The following is a 15,438-nucleotide window of genomic DNA, read 5'->3' as shown; positions in this document are numbered from 1 at the left end:
TTTGGGGTGTGTGAAAGCGACTGGGGAAGGGGGGAGGAGGAGGAGGACAGAATAGCTAACAGGCATCCATTCTGGCTATGAAGTGTGTTTGAAGTTGCCCAACTGGGAAAAATATGCAACATTCACTTGGGAAATGTGTGATTGTATGTTTTGATTAAGATATCAATTCAGGATACCAAACTATGTGGCTCATCCTCCATCAGATCCTGTGTGCCTTCTCTCCTGTAAGGAAGCTGGAGTGGCTTTATATGCAAACAAGGGAGGAGGGGGATGTCTTTCTGCCCTGAAATCTTCCAAAGCAAGGATCTGATCTTGAAAAAGTTCTGAATGCCCTCCACTCTCAAAGTAGCATCGTCGCCCAGGGAGAGCTCAGCACAGCACTTTGCAAGACCAAGCCTCAGCAGAGATCTCTTGACGCTTGAAGGCCTAGTTCTCCATTGCCCAGCAACATGTTTAGTCACTTACACCATTGCACAGTGTAAACTGTTACCAGACCAGAACCATAGGGTCTGACAGCCACTTTGCACCAGTTTAGACATAGGGCAACAGAGAATCAAAGTCCTGAGTGTTAGTGGGAGTTATCTAAATGCATTAGGGGATGGAAATAGACTCTTAAATAAAATTGTAGCTCATAACTAATATCTAAACGAGTTATCATAGAATGTCAGGGACCTCAGAAGATCATCTGGTCCAACCCCCTGCTCAAAGCAGGACCATTCCCCAGATGTATTTTTGCCCCAGATCCCTAAATGGCCCCCTCAAGGATTGAACTCTCAACCTTGTGTTTAGCAGACCAATGCTCAAACCACTGAGCTATCCCTTCTCAAGGTGCCACTGGAGGAAAATTGCACATGCAACTGGGCTACAACCTATTTCCATTTTCTACTAAAATACTATTGTGTAATATACAAATTGCATGTATGATCTCAGATTTCCTTAGTCTCTTATTTTGGCTGGCTTTCCATAGATAGTATAGTAAAATAAATGTGTTTATACAGCATCTAGCACAATGGGGGCCTGGTTCATGAATAAGGATTCTAGGTGCTGTGGTAATACAATAATTATTCACCTGGGCTTCTTGTAACTTGTTGCCTACTTCCCTCTCCTCTCCTGTTTCCCACTGTAGCTAGTAAACGAATCCTAGAAGCTTTCACAGAAGCAGTTACAAGCAATTGAGTTGGAGGGGTGAGAAAAAGAGAGACGTTAGTTAGGTCAGGGAGGTTAGAACAAGTGTAAACTCTGTGACAGGCTTTTGTTGGGCAGTAGTAACTCCCCCCCACCTTCCCAAATGCATGCACACAGCCACTCAATCCTGCTGCCAAAGTCAGTCACAAAAGAACTGAGAGTTTGGGTAGAGACGAGATTTTGTGTATAGTGCCCTTGGAGAAAATTGGCAATTTTTTGATTGACAGATGTAGTGTTTTGTTTTATTTATTTGTTCTGCTAGTGATCGGTTTTAGTAAATGTAGAAATTGATCGGGCCTTCTTTGGCCTCTTTCCAGGCTCTCAGTCCATTAACTTGTGCTCTTCAATCGGGTCCGGTGGCTGGCTTTTAATGCTGAAAGAATTGATTGTAAGTCCAGTGTGTGCACAACTGTGGGTCTGGGCCTCCATCTGCAGGCTAATAGCTGTGATCTTATCGGGGACCCATTTACAGTAGCCTCCCTCACCTGCCTGTTCCACCCTTCCTCACACTTACACACTGCAGATCCATGCAGCAGGAACCTAGCAGCTAATGAAATATCAGCAGGGCTTTCAAAATTTATGGGGGACCCCAGTTAAGCGTGCTTCTGCTAAGAGATTAAAACAGCATGAATCATCAGAATCAGGTCTTTCCAACCACCTCATGGAGAGACCTCAGTTTTATATTCAGTTGTTCTGAGAACCTGTCATGAAGTAGGAATTTTCTGTAATATTTTTATGAATTCTGTGTGCCTCCGTTTCCCTCTGCACTTTGCACAGTTATGAGTGTGAGGCAGGGCTGGCTCCAGGCACCAGCACAGGAAGCAGGTACGTGGGGTGGCCAATGGAAAGGGACGGCACGTCCAGGTCTTCGACGGCAATTCTGCGGCGGGTCCCTCAGTCCCTCTCGAAGAAGGACTAGTCGCCGAATTGCCACTAAAGAATGAAGCAGCATGGTAGAGCTGCCACAGAAGTGCTGCCGATCGCGGCTTTTTCCTTTTTTTTTTTTTTTTTCCTTTGCTGATTGAGGTGGCAAAAAAGTTGGAGCCGGCCCTGGTATGAGGTCTGCTCTGGGGGGGCAGAGCAGTACGTGAGGCGAGTGAGGGTGTCACCTTGCTGTCTGGGCTGCAGTGAATTGGGCTGTTCAGGGACTGTCTGGAACATGCTGAAAGCGACCCATATTGATGCAGAATCCCAAAAAGACATTGGAAAAGTCCCAATGATCAAGTAGTGACACCTAAAACCCACTGAGCAAGAGGAAGGCAGTTTGCCCCCCACCTCTCAGCAGGGAAGCTGAGCAGAGACTCCAGCTCAAGAACAAAAGACTGAGACACAGGCAGGGAATAAAGAGTTGGCTCCTGGAGGAAGCTGGCCACAAAGGAATTGGGGGGAGAGAGAGATGAAGACGTGATCCACTATAACCTGGCTAGTAGTTTGTGCTGGTTCGGCCCAGAGTGGACTATGCTTTAACCTTTATTTCTCTGTGCTCACTTAGGGACTTCCAATGCTGTATACCAGCTGTCTAATAAATCCTACTCTGTTTTGAAAACACTGCTTGAGTGTCACTGTAAATACCTGCAGAGGTACATTAGTCACGGAAGAGGTTACAAGTCTCTATCAAGAGTCTATTTCATCTGGACTCACTGGACAGAAATCACAGTGTGAAACGAGTGCTGGAGCCCAAATGCTCATCTGCAAGGCGGTGAGGCTGCCTGGGCTATGCTGAGGGAAGGAAAGGGAGGTCTGCCACACTAAAGGAGTTGCTTCAAGAGACTGATAAAAGATGGGGCATAGCACAGATCCATGACAGGCCCCTCAAACAGAGTCTTGCCCACTGCCTATGGTGTTGCACTTCACTTATAAATTTTCTGAGACAGTGGCAAAGCCCTCCTGGAATACACCCTAGAGAGCCTATGGATCTGGGACATCCTTGCTTGAGAAGCTCTAAGAGAGTGGTTCGCAAACTTTTCCAGTTGCACCCTCCCCCTTACCATTAACAGAATCTGTTTGTGTATGTGCGCGCGCACACACACACACACACATACACAGCCAGGGTTTCCTCAGCAACTGAGTTTGGGCCGAAGACAGAGCTGGTCTGGGGGTAGAGTGCTCCCTTCCTGCCCCCCATGGAGGCTGGTCTATGCATAGCAGGGCTGGGAGCATAGCAGGGCTGGAGGCATGATGCTTCATCCTTGCCCCCGGGGGGGGCTGGCCTGGGCACTGCCACACGCTTCCCCTCCCCAAAGTTCCTTCATGCCCCCCACAGTTTGGAGACCACTGCTCTAAGATGATCCTTCCCCAAATTCAGAGGACTACAGGAGCCAAGTAAAGATGGTCACTTGACCTTTTTAGCCAATCACTGCGATTTATTTTAGCACCAGTTTTAACTTGGTGACTGTCTGGACAAAAGCATGCAATGGGTCCTGGGGGTGTTGTGGTCTGTCACGGAGTGTGGGGAAGTCAGGGCCCTGCACCTGCCCGCCCCCTTCTTGTAAATCACCATGACTGTCAGCCAGCCAGTAAAACAGAAGATTTATTAGATGACAGGAATACAGTCCAAAACAGAGCTTGTAGGTACAGAAAACAGAACCCCTCAGTCAAGTCCATCTTGGGCAGGTAGGGAGCTGGGCCTCTCTCCATTTCCCCAGCCAGCTCCAAACTGAAACCCCCTCCAGCAGTCTCCCCTCAGCCACTCCCCCCGGCTCCTCCTCCAGTCTTTGTCCAGTTTCCCTGGCAGAAGGTGTCACCTGGCCCCAACTCCCTCCTGGGCTCAGGTTACGTGCTCAAATATTATCCCTCAAGTGAAGTCACACCCTGATATCCCACCACCATCCAGCACCAATGCAGACAGTAAACCCATAAAACTCCCACGTAACATTACCAGGTCAATACTTCCCACTCCTTACGCCATCACATGGTCTATCTGAAACAATAGCTGCCTGTTCCCATTGAACCAGTCAATACCATGGTGGAATATGAGCTCTAGTTGTGATGATTAGCATTGTCGGTAGCAGTGCCTATCGGTGGTTTGTAATGCAGCGCAATAAAACAGAATTTGGTCTTTGTGATTCTTGGTCTGCTGTGAATCTCAAACTGCTTCATATGGTAGACAACCTCTTAATATGGATTTTAATGGGCGCCTCCTTTCACAACCTTTGAAAAAGCTAGATGAAGATGGTATAAAGGAAACAAGAAAAAAATCCTCTAAATATGATGATATACTGCTGTTTTGTACCTGTGCAGTTCTTCTTGCGCTCCTTGTGTAGGACTTTGCTTATTTGCATGTGCATTATCTGCAGGCTCTACTGCAGCACTAATATCTGTAGATCACTTTACAGATTATTTCTATCTTCCTATGTATTTGCTACCCCTCTAATTTTGTTATCCCCTTCAAATGAATCACTACTGAATTTACCCTAGAGAAACTTCTGATGAAGAAAGCAGCTACATGGAGTAAATGGAGCTGGTAGGTGGAGCTGACTTGAAAAACTTTGAATATTTTCTGATGGAGAATGTGGTTCTACAGAAGTTGAAAGAGTTTATGAAATTGTGTAGATTTTTGCCCTAGTTTTGTCAAACTTTTCACTTTTTTTCCTCAATGTAAAAACAGGATATCTTGACAACACTGAAATGAAATATTTTGACTTTTTTCATTCTGACATGATTTTTCACTTCAAAATGTGTATTTTGCATGGTTTTGCAAATCAAAAGAACTTTTTTTTAATCATTCCAAAACAAGAAATTTAAAAAAAAATTGGTTTCTTTTATGGAGAATTTTTTTGAAAATTTCAAGTTTTTTTGTTTCTGACTGGAATGAAGACAAATATCAAAATCCTTCACCGAACAGAATTTTCTTTGTCCTCCCTGGTCTAGCGGTTGTTTTCTCCCCCCCTCCCCCTGCTGCATACATTTCTCAAATTAAAAAAAGTCGTCTGGAAACCATAAATGTCCTGGACTGGGGCACAGCTAGCTGGCAGCAGATATTTCACCATGGTGTCAGAAGCACAGCCCCCAGGTAGTGAATGGTAAAGTGCACTTTATATTCATGGACTCCAAATGCTATGCAAGGAGTTACATAAATAGGGTCTGTAGTGACTAAAGACAAACACAGCTGTCATTTATATACTTGGCAAGAGTTGACACACCATCTTGGATATTGGAACCTATATTTCCTGTGGGAATTTTGATCATGGTTACCCCAGCTGCTTACTCAGCACTGTCATGGTATCTTTAAATTCTACCAGCAGTGGGCATGAGGGACCTTGCTTTAATGTTGCATGCAAAGGACAGCATAGCAGTGCTGCAGTATCCCCTTCTCCCACGTTGAGGTGTTACTACTAGACATGAAATTACGGTGTGGGGGATTTGAACCTGTGATGTTGTGACACTCTCAGGGAAGAATGACTTACTTAAGAATACAGTAATTGTTCCAAAAACTGCACTCGTGCAACAGAAATCGAACTGTAGGCTGCATTGGATGGATACTTTCTCAGACGTTGAGTTGATTCAAAAGGGAACCCTCTGTCATCAGGACACGGAATTCAGTCATCCATTGGCAGGACAAATCCCCTCCAAACGGCACCCAACTTGGAATACCGAGATGGGGGAGGGAGTGGGGAGGAAGCACCAAAGCATCTGCATTATTCCCTCCTTTGTTAATCTCTTCCCTCCCAAAAAAGCCCCCTGTATTGTCACTTACCCGACTAGAAATTAACAGCCTCCTCTTCCCTCATGTGAAGCCTAAAAGAGTCTTAAGCAACAATTAAAGAGATCATTCCCTCTCTAATCACTTACATGAGTAAATTAGTCTTGTCAGGAGCTATTAAGACAGAGAGCTTGGAATTCATTAGGCTAGATTGGGCCTATGGAGCTCCTGGCACCGCCGCCAGTCCAGGCTGATTAATTTCTCTGAAAACACCATCAATGCCCATCTGTTTCATTTAAGTCCAGGGAGAGCAATTTTCAGGTGGACTGATCCCCCTAGTCAGTTATTTCACCCAGAAGTAATGAGAAACACACACACACACTGCAGAATTGGGGAGGGGTGAATTGGAGGGGGAATATAAAACACAAATATGAAGAATACAAAAGCAATTGAATTTGTTAGGCAGCAGAGAAGAAATTGAAGGACAATAGAGAAATGAGTGAAGTGAAGGAATATTAGGTACTCTATGATGTGCATGACAAGAGGCTGGTTTAAAGAAAGGAAAGGAGGGGGAGGGAGGGAAATCACCCAACCACAGGGCTGCCGGCCTAGAGTCATGGCAGAGGCTTCTTACTTGCAAACAAGAAGTGGGTAGTGGCAGCACAGGGGACGAGGAGGGTCTGTTTGGAAATGGGTGAAGTTGCAGGAGCTATGAACTAGCTGGAGGGACTGGTTGCAGATTCTTAGGCCCCTTAATCCCTGTGATGGGAAGCAAGGAAGACAAAGTAGAAGACAAACTATGGGGCATAAACTTGGACTCAGATGTTTAATCCTGGTCTCATTGGTTTTACCTTGTGGAAGGCAAGTTGTGGAGAACCAGAACTACTTATTCATCGTTCTTATACCCTTTAATGCAAAGTCAGTAGCTAATGAGGTTATCACCATCTATGAATTGAAGAAGGACAAGGCCCCTGACTTTGCATGTATAACTGAGAACCGGTTTGATGATGATGCAGGACAAATATTTGTGCAGCTGTCTGTGATTAGGTGTAAGGTTCAGCATGAGATTAGGGAGGATTGGGTAGGAGGTGCTGCTGTGTTTGCATCTGTATCAAAGTGGAATGGAGTTTGTCATACTATGGGTATCCACAAATATTGTTACAATAGTTAGCAGTTGCTTTTACTCTTAAAATCACTTCCAAGACATTTTGCTAAATAATTCTCCCAAGAAGTAGGTAAGTAGTGTCATCCCCATTTTACAGAAGGGAATGAGGCCAAGAGGTTAAAACCAGATTGTTAAAGGTATTTAGGTGGCTAAAGCCCCAGATAGACCCTTTTGAAAACCTTCTCAGTAATGGTCTGCAACTTTAAGTGCCTTTAACCTCCCTTCCCTCCCCCCAAAACAAACAAACAAACAAAAACTAGTCCTTAAGTGTCTTGCTCAGAACTACAGAGGGAATCAATGTTATGATGGGATTAGGATCTGGCAGTTCTTGGCACCTCGTTCTCCCATGCTATACAATGAAAAACAAAATGCACGACCCCGAACCTTCCTTTGCTGTAAGAAATGGGGAACATCACCTCCTGGTGTGACATTTGTGGGACAAAATAATCATGTGATGCTGCAGCCTGATTATATGACATTTGTGTTTTCACATCATCCTGGAATATCATCGCACACTGGCATGCATGATGTCTTCACTGAGAATCAAGTCATGACTCTTTAATTGCCCTGCAAGATGGATTTACAGGATGTGGGATAGACCTGAGAAAACTGAGATTTCCTAGCAAATTTCAGAACAGGGAGCAACCTTGTAACTAGCTATATTGCCTTTGCACATGTTTCTGGGAAAGTTGCATGCTTTGGAGCCTTGCAAATGCCCAATAGAAGAGGTAACTCAGGAAAGGAATGCGGTGGTGTCCTAAACATACAGCTAAGGGTAGCATAAAATCTCTCTCTACTCCATAAAGGGTTAATTTCTCCTTTACCTCTAAAGGGTTAAGAAGCTCAGATAACCTGGTTGGCACCTGACCGAAAGGACCAATAAGGGGAGAAGATACTTTCAAATCTGTGGGGGAAGGTTTTTGTTTGTGTCTTTGTGTTCTGTTCTTGTAGAGTCAGTAAGGAACCAGGGCAGGAAAAATACATCTCTTTAAGCATATCTGGACTAAGCATCTAGTATTGCAGAAATAGTAAGCTATAGCAAAGAAATGTGTTAGATTATCTTTTGTTTTAGCTTGTGAATTTTCCCTGTGCTAAGAGGGAGGTTTATCCCTGTTTTTGTAACTTTAAAGTTTTGCCTAGAGGGGAAATCCTCTGTGTTTTTTAATCTTTTGTCATTCTGTAAAGTACTTACCATCCTGATTTTACAGAGGTGATTCTTTTACTTTTTCTTTAATTAAAATTTATTTTAAGAACCCGATTGATTTTTCATTGTTCTTAAGATCCAAGGGTTTGGGTCTGTGTTCACCTGTACCAGCAGGTCAGGATATTATTCTTAAGCCTTCCCCAGGAAAGGGAGTGCAGGGTTTGGGGGAATAGGACTCCAAGTAATTCTTTCCCTGATTCTTTGTCTAAATCACTTGGTGGTGGTAGCATACTGTTTAACGTGGAACTTGTGCCTTGGGAAAACTTTAACCTAAGCTGATAAAAATAAGTTTAGGAGGTCTTTCATGCGGGTCTCCACATCTGTACCCCAGAGTTCAGAGTGGGGAAGGAACCCTGATAGGTGGTAATACTTTTGGGTCTGGTTCTGAGTTCCCTTCATTTTGGCTGCTGCATTTAAATGTAATTGGGGGGATAGTACCATCTTCAAGTAGTAGTAACTGTATGATTATGCTATCAGGATGGACTCCAACAACATACTTTAGGAGTGTTCCATTTTCAGGGTGAGAATGATGAAGGTATAGTGTTTGTGTGAGAGAGAGAGAGAAGAGAGACTACAAGGTTTGGTATAGGAGCAGAGGATGGGAGGGTTGCTCAAGCAGTGCTACCTGTGAGGTGCTCTTGTTCTACACACTCCTTTCACAGGTTGGGAGGGCCTGTTCAAACCACAGCTATAAAACCTGAGGATGAAACTGCTATACTAGAATGGCAAATACAGATGAATACTCCAGAGTTTCACTGTGTAGTCTGACTATCCGTGGGTAACTTCCACATGAAAAGAGACTGGGGTATGGTATTTTGGTTGTTCTTGCTGGGGCTATCTCTTCAGTTGTGTTTGGCTCTGGATGAGAAACCTGTCTGTTGCTTGGAGATTTGCCCAGGAGAATATAGCACACCTGCTGGTATTTCAGATAGGTGGAGAGACAGAGCTTGCCACTGGGGCATCAGCAAAAGGCAGCTCCTACCTAGATATCTGAGTTCATCATATATTTTTGGGCAGGGAAAATGAACACAGCTGATGTTCCCCAGTCCTAGTTTGGTGCATTCATGATGAGACATTGGCTCAATACCTCTAGCTTTACACGTCAAGGCTCAGGCCTCTGTGCACTCTTCAGGAGCAAACTAGCTAAGCTGCTTGAGTGTGCTAAGCTGATCTCAAGGGGGAAAGAGCTGTGAGGACAGTGGCTCAGCACTCTTAGCTTTCTGGGCAGATTTAGAGGAACAGATATCTGAGAGGTATCTACTTCAACATCTATAGCTTGCTGGGCTGATGTGAGGGCGCACATCTCTCTGAGCTCACTGACTCGGCATCTCTAGTTTTTCTGATCTGATGGGAAAGCATAAGTCTCCACAAAGTTATTGGCTCAACAGTTTTAGAGTGCTGGGCTTGTATCCAAGTAAAAGTCTCTGTGAGGTCACTGGAACAGACACACTAGCTTGTTGGAATTATGTGAAGGCCCACACCTCTATGAACTCTCTAGCTCAGCACCTCTTGCTTGCTGGCAAGATGTCAAGGCACTAGACTTTCTGTGGGGACTTGTTCAGCACTGCTGGCTTTCCCAGTAAAGTGGCATGTGGCCACTTGACCGCTGCCACCAGATATTTCACAAGCACAAAGTTATAAGTCAAAGGTGTGTTTATCTGAATTTTCTTATGTTAATTTGTTTTAACATGTATCATATTGAAAAACAGCCAATGCCCCGAGAGTCAGCAGAAAAGCAAAACTACCTGTTCCTGACACCACCCAAAACAAAATGATGAAAAGTAAAGTGAAATTTGTGAAATGGGTTCCCTGCTGCATACATTAGTTCATAATATTCCCAGTCACCAATGCACTAGATGCTTTAGGTGAAATAATAGTGACATAACAGGGGAAATCATTATTTGTTTAACTCTTCAGTGACAAAGATATAGCTTGTACTCCAAAACCTAGCTGTTCTCGGCTGTAAATCATGCCCTCCCATTTCCACTGGGTGGCCTTCTTGCAGGATATGAGGCTGTAAGAGCTATGGGAACTAACTGTGCCAGTGAGAGGATTTGAATATGAACAAAGGATGCACATAGGGGCCTGGGCAAAGTATCCCCCAAGGTACTTGCTGAACTGAGTAGAATTCCCTGGAACAGCTGAGGTGTTTAGTAAAGGAAGGTACTTGTTGGACCTGAAATTTTTTATAATTGTACAGTGCTGATAAGTAGTAACTGCATGACTGGGCCTAATCCTGCAATGGGATTCCTTCAGCTCTGTTGGTGTGGAGGGAAGTTGACAGTGCTCTGCCAGTCCCACATACAGTCTTAGAATAAAGTATGTATGTGTGCATGTTGCTAATGGTGCCTAATAAGTGTGTGAAAAGGGCTAAAAGCCTCAGTGTAAAGAAAGTGCTTCAGGCATACTGTTAATGAGATACTAATTGGGTACTAACCGGGTGTGAATTAAATGAAGCACAGAGGATGGTTGCAAAGCTGTTGTAAACTCATCATTGAGACAAGCTGAACTTTTATGTTGGCTGCAGTTCTTGTTACTGTGTGTATTTGTGGGCATGGTGCACACCAAGACCACCCATTTGTGGGTCAGCTAAGCTATTTTCTCAGCAAGTACCAAAGAAACAAGAAGGAGTGCAGGGGTGCTAGGAGGGGTGCTTTGTTAAAAAGAAATGTTTAGCAAAATTTCACAAAATGATTTTGAATTTGCAAAATTTGATGAAACTGGAAGAAAAATTGAGAAGCTTTAGAAAATGTTTGTTTTGTAAGAGGAAATATATAGACAATAATTACCACACATCTTCCATGTACATCAAAGGGCACTTCCTCCATGAGGCTAAATACCTGCATACGGTATTTAAATACTCTCCAGTAAGGGACCCAACTGCACTACAAAACAAGCAGATCAGAGGACCCAGTTATTATATGGTTAAAATGTGTTGTGTGGACAGGTCCTAAATGAGTTGTAACTTGTTTACAATTGTGGGAGAAAAACAAGTCCTCACTCTGAGTTTGGAGCAGCAAGCCAGAGGCAGGTTTATTTTGAGCAATTGCAATATGCGCGGGAGAGTACACACGGGCAGGTCTCTGTTGGATAAACAATTAAGGAAGCTTTTAGACCTTTCATTACATACAATAATGAGCAACAGCTGCATTTTGTTATACATATTTCTTCCTGATATCTCACTTTTCTCATTAATTTCCGCCACAGTCTACATTCCATTCTTATCTAACATAAGGTCAAAACAGTATCTCTTAGCCCTGGTGTACACTACGAGTTTAGGTCGAATTTAGCAGTGTTAGATCGATCTAACCCTGCACCCGTCCACACGATGAAGCCATTTTTGTTGACTTAAAGGGCTCTTAAAATTGATTTCTGTTCTCCTCCCCAGTGAGGGGATTAGTGCTGAAATCAACCCAGCAGGGTAGTGTGGACGCAATTCAAGGGTATTGGCCTCTGGGAGCTATCCCAGAGTGCTCCATTGTGACCTCTCTGGACAGCACTCTTAACTCAAATGCACTGGCCAGGTAGACAGGAAAAGCCCTGAGAACTTTTGAATTTAATTTCCTGTTTAGCCAGCGTGGCGAGCTGATCAGCACAGGTGACCATGGAGTCCCAGAATCACAAAAGAGCTCCAGCATGGACTGAGTGGGAGGTAACGGATCTGATCACTGTTTGGGGAGATGAATCTGTGCTATCTGAACTCCGTTCCAAAAGATGAAATGCCAAAACATTTGAAAAAATCTCCAAGGGCATGAAGGACAGAGGCTATAACAGGGACCCACAGCAGTGCTGCATGAAACTTAAGGAGCTGAGGCAAGTCTACCAAAGAACCAGAGAGGCAAATGGCTGCCCCGGGTCAGAGCCCCAGACATGCCGCTTCTATGATGAGCTGCATGCCATTCTAAGGGGTGCCCCCAAAACTACCCCAGCCCTGTGCATGGACTCAGTCAATGGATTCTCATGCAACAGGGATGTGGATTTTGGGGACAAGGAAGATGATGAGGAGGAAGAGGTTGAAGATAATGCACAGCAAGCAAGCAAGCAGAGAAAGCATTTTCCCCAACAGCCAGGAACTGTTTTTCACTTTGGATCTAGTACCCTCCCAACCCACCGAAGGCAGACTCCCAGACCTAGAAGGCGGAGAAGGGACCTCTGGTGAGTGTACCTTTTGTAAATATTACACATGGTTTAAAAGCAAGTGTGTGTTTTAATGATTAATTTGCCCTGAAGACTTGGGATGCACTCGAGGCCAGTACAGCTACTGGAAAAGCCTGTTAATGTGTATGGGGATGGAGCATAAATCCTCCAGAGACATCTCAATGAAACTCTCCTGGATATACTCCCAAAGTCTTTGCAAAAGATTTCTGGGGAGGGCAGCCTTATTCCGTTCTCCGTTACCACGCCAGGCCAGCAGCACATAGTCTGGAATCATTGCATAACAAAACATGACAGCATATGGTCCTGGTGTTTGCTGGCATTCAAACAGCATCCGTTCTTTCTTTCGTTGTTATCCTCAGAGTGATATCATTCATGGTTACCTGGTTGAAATAGGGGAATTTTATTAAGGACCCATTCAGAGAGGCACATTCCTGCTGGGCTGTTTGCCTGTGGCTGAACAGAAATCATCCCTGCTATGCGCCACGTGGTGGGGGGAGAGGTGAAGTAATCATCCCAGACAGTAGAGTGGGGTGGAGGGGTTTAGTTGAGTTTGTGCTGCACGTTAACCCGAAAACCACAGCCCCTCCTTTTAAATGGCCAACCCATGGGTGCTTGGTATGGGATGTGAGAGTGCTGCTATTTGAAACCATTCCCACATGTTATGAAGATTAAAGAAGCCAAAAGACTGTGACTTACCATGTCTGCCTGCAAGCCGAATTCTGTTGCCTGCTGGCCCTGCGTGTGTGATCTCTCACACCAAACCGGCAGACCCTCAATATAAGAGGCAAAATGCGACCTTGTAAAGAAAGCACACATGCTATGTAATGTTAACAGCTTGGTTCACCGTGAAAGAGTCTACTCATTGTTCTCTAAAATGTGTCTTTTTAAATACTACTCTCCCTTTTCTTCCTCCCGCAGCTGTAAATGTTTCAACGCTCCCCATATCATCTCCATCCCAGAGGCTAGTGAAGATTAGAAGGTGAAAAAAACGCACTCTCGATGAAATGTTCTCTGAGCTCATGCAGTCCTCCCACACTGAAAGAGCCCAGCAGAATACGTGGAGGCAGAAAATGTCAGAGTGCAAGAAAGCACAAAATGAATGCAAGGACACATGGAAGGAGCAAGAGGAAAGGTGGCGGGATCAAGATGATAGGTGGCATCAGCATGATGAAAGGAGGCAGGAAGCAATGCTCATGCTACTGGAGGATCAAACTGATATTCTCCAGCATATTGCTGAGCTGCAGGATGGGCAGCAGGAGCACAGGCTGCCGCTGCAGTCCCTGTGTAACCAACCGCCCTCCTTCCCAAGTTCCATAGCCTCTTCACCCAGATGCCCAAGAATGTGATGGGGGAGCTTCCAGGCACTCAACCACTCCACCCCAGAGGACTGCCCAAGCAACAGAAAGCTGGCATTCAATACATAAGTTTTGAAGTGCAGTGTGGCCTTGTCCTTCACTCCTCCCCTCTTCCACCACCCCACCTGGTGCTTCCCTCCCTCCCTCCCTCCTGGGCTACCTTGGCTGTTATCCCCCCATTTGTGTGATGAATTAATAAAGAATGCATGTATTTGAAACAGCAGTGACTTTATTGCCTCTGCAAGCGGTGATCAAAGTGGGGAGGGGAGAGCGTTTGCCTTACAGGGAAGTAGAGTGAACCAAGGGGGTGGGTTTTCATTAAGGAGAAACAAACAGAACTTTCACACCGTAGCCTGGCTGGTCATGAAATTGGTTTTCAAAGTTTCTCCGATGCACAGTGCACCCTGCTGCGCTCTTCTAACTGCCCTGGTGTCTGGCTGCGTGTAATCAGTGGCCAGGTGATTTGCCTCAACCTCCCACCCCGCCATCAACGTCTCCCCCTTACTCTCACAGATATTGTGGAGCACATAGCAAGCAGTAATAACAATGAGAATATTGGTTTCACTGAGGTCTGAGTCAGTAAACTGCGCCAGTTCGCTTTTAAATGTCCAAATGCACATTCTACCACCATTCTGTACTTGCTCAGCCATAGTTGAACAGCTCCTGACTACTGTCCAGGATGCCTGTGTATGGCTTCATGAATCATAGCATTAAGGGGTAGTCTGGGTCCCCAAGGATAACTATAGGCATTTCAACATCCCCAGTGGTTATTTTCTGGTCTGGAAAGTAAGTCCCTTTCTCCAGCTGTTCAAACAGACCAGAGCTCCTGAAGCTGCAAGTGTCATGTACCTTTCCTGGCCATCCCACGTTGATGTTGGTAAAATGTCCCTTGTGATCCACCAGTGCTTGCAGCACCACTGAAAAGTACCCCTTTCGGTTTATGGACTGGCTGCCTTGGTGGTCCAGTGCCAAGATAGGGATATGGGTTCCGTCTATCTCCCCACCACAGTTAGGGAATCCCATTGCAGCAAAGCCATCCACTATGACCTGCACATTTCCCAGAGTCACTACCCTTGATAGCAGCAGCTCAGTGATCGTGTTGACTAATTGGATCCACAGCAGCCTCCACAGTAGATTTGCTCGCTCTGAATTGATTCCCGACTTACCAGTAGCTGTCTGGCCTTGCAAGCTTCCAGAGGGCTATTGCCACTCGCTTCTCCACTGTGAGGGCTGCTCTCATCTTGGTATGCTTGTGCTTCAGGGCAGGGGAAACCAAGTCACAAAGTTCCATGGAAGTGCCCTTCCACATGCAAAAGTTTCGCAGCCACTGGGAATCATTCCAGACCTGCAACACTATGCGGTCTCACCAGTCTGTGCTTGTTTCTCTGGCCCAGAATAGCCGTTCCATGGCATGAACCTGCCCCATTGCCACTAGGATGGCCAAATTGCCAGAGCCCACGCTTTGAGAGAAGCCTGTGTCCATGTCCTCATCACTCTCATCACCATGCTGCCGTCACCTCGTCGCCTGCTTTTGTAGGTTCTGGTGCTGCATACACTGTAGGATAATGCGTGTGGTGTTTACAGCGCTCATAACTGCCACGGCGATCTGAGTGGGCACCATGCTTGCTGTGGTATGGTGTCTGTGCGGAAAAAGGGGCGCAAAATGATTCTCAGCCATTGCTCTCACTGAGGGAGGGGTGACTGATGACATGGCTTACAGGGTTGTCTT

The 15,438-nt window shown here is 45.3% G+C and overlaps 1 protein-coding gene across 1 annotated transcript in view; it reads left to right on the top strand.

Annotated features, from left to right (window-relative positions):
• The window catches only part of CDH23 (cadherin related 23), a 508,967-nt gene that overhangs the window by 11,565 nt on the left and 481,964 nt on the right, over positions 1-15,438 (top strand). The window lies entirely within an intron of this gene.

Source organism: Chelonoidis abingdonii, chromosome 15 (assembly GCF_003597395.2).
Source record: "Chelonoidis abingdonii isolate Lonesome George chromosome 15, CheloAbing_2.0, whole genome shotgun sequence".
Taxonomy (NCBI): domain Eukaryota; kingdom Metazoa; phylum Chordata; order Testudines; family Testudinidae; genus Chelonoidis; species Chelonoidis abingdonii.
This window is presented reverse-complemented; position numbering and strand designations above follow the sequence as displayed.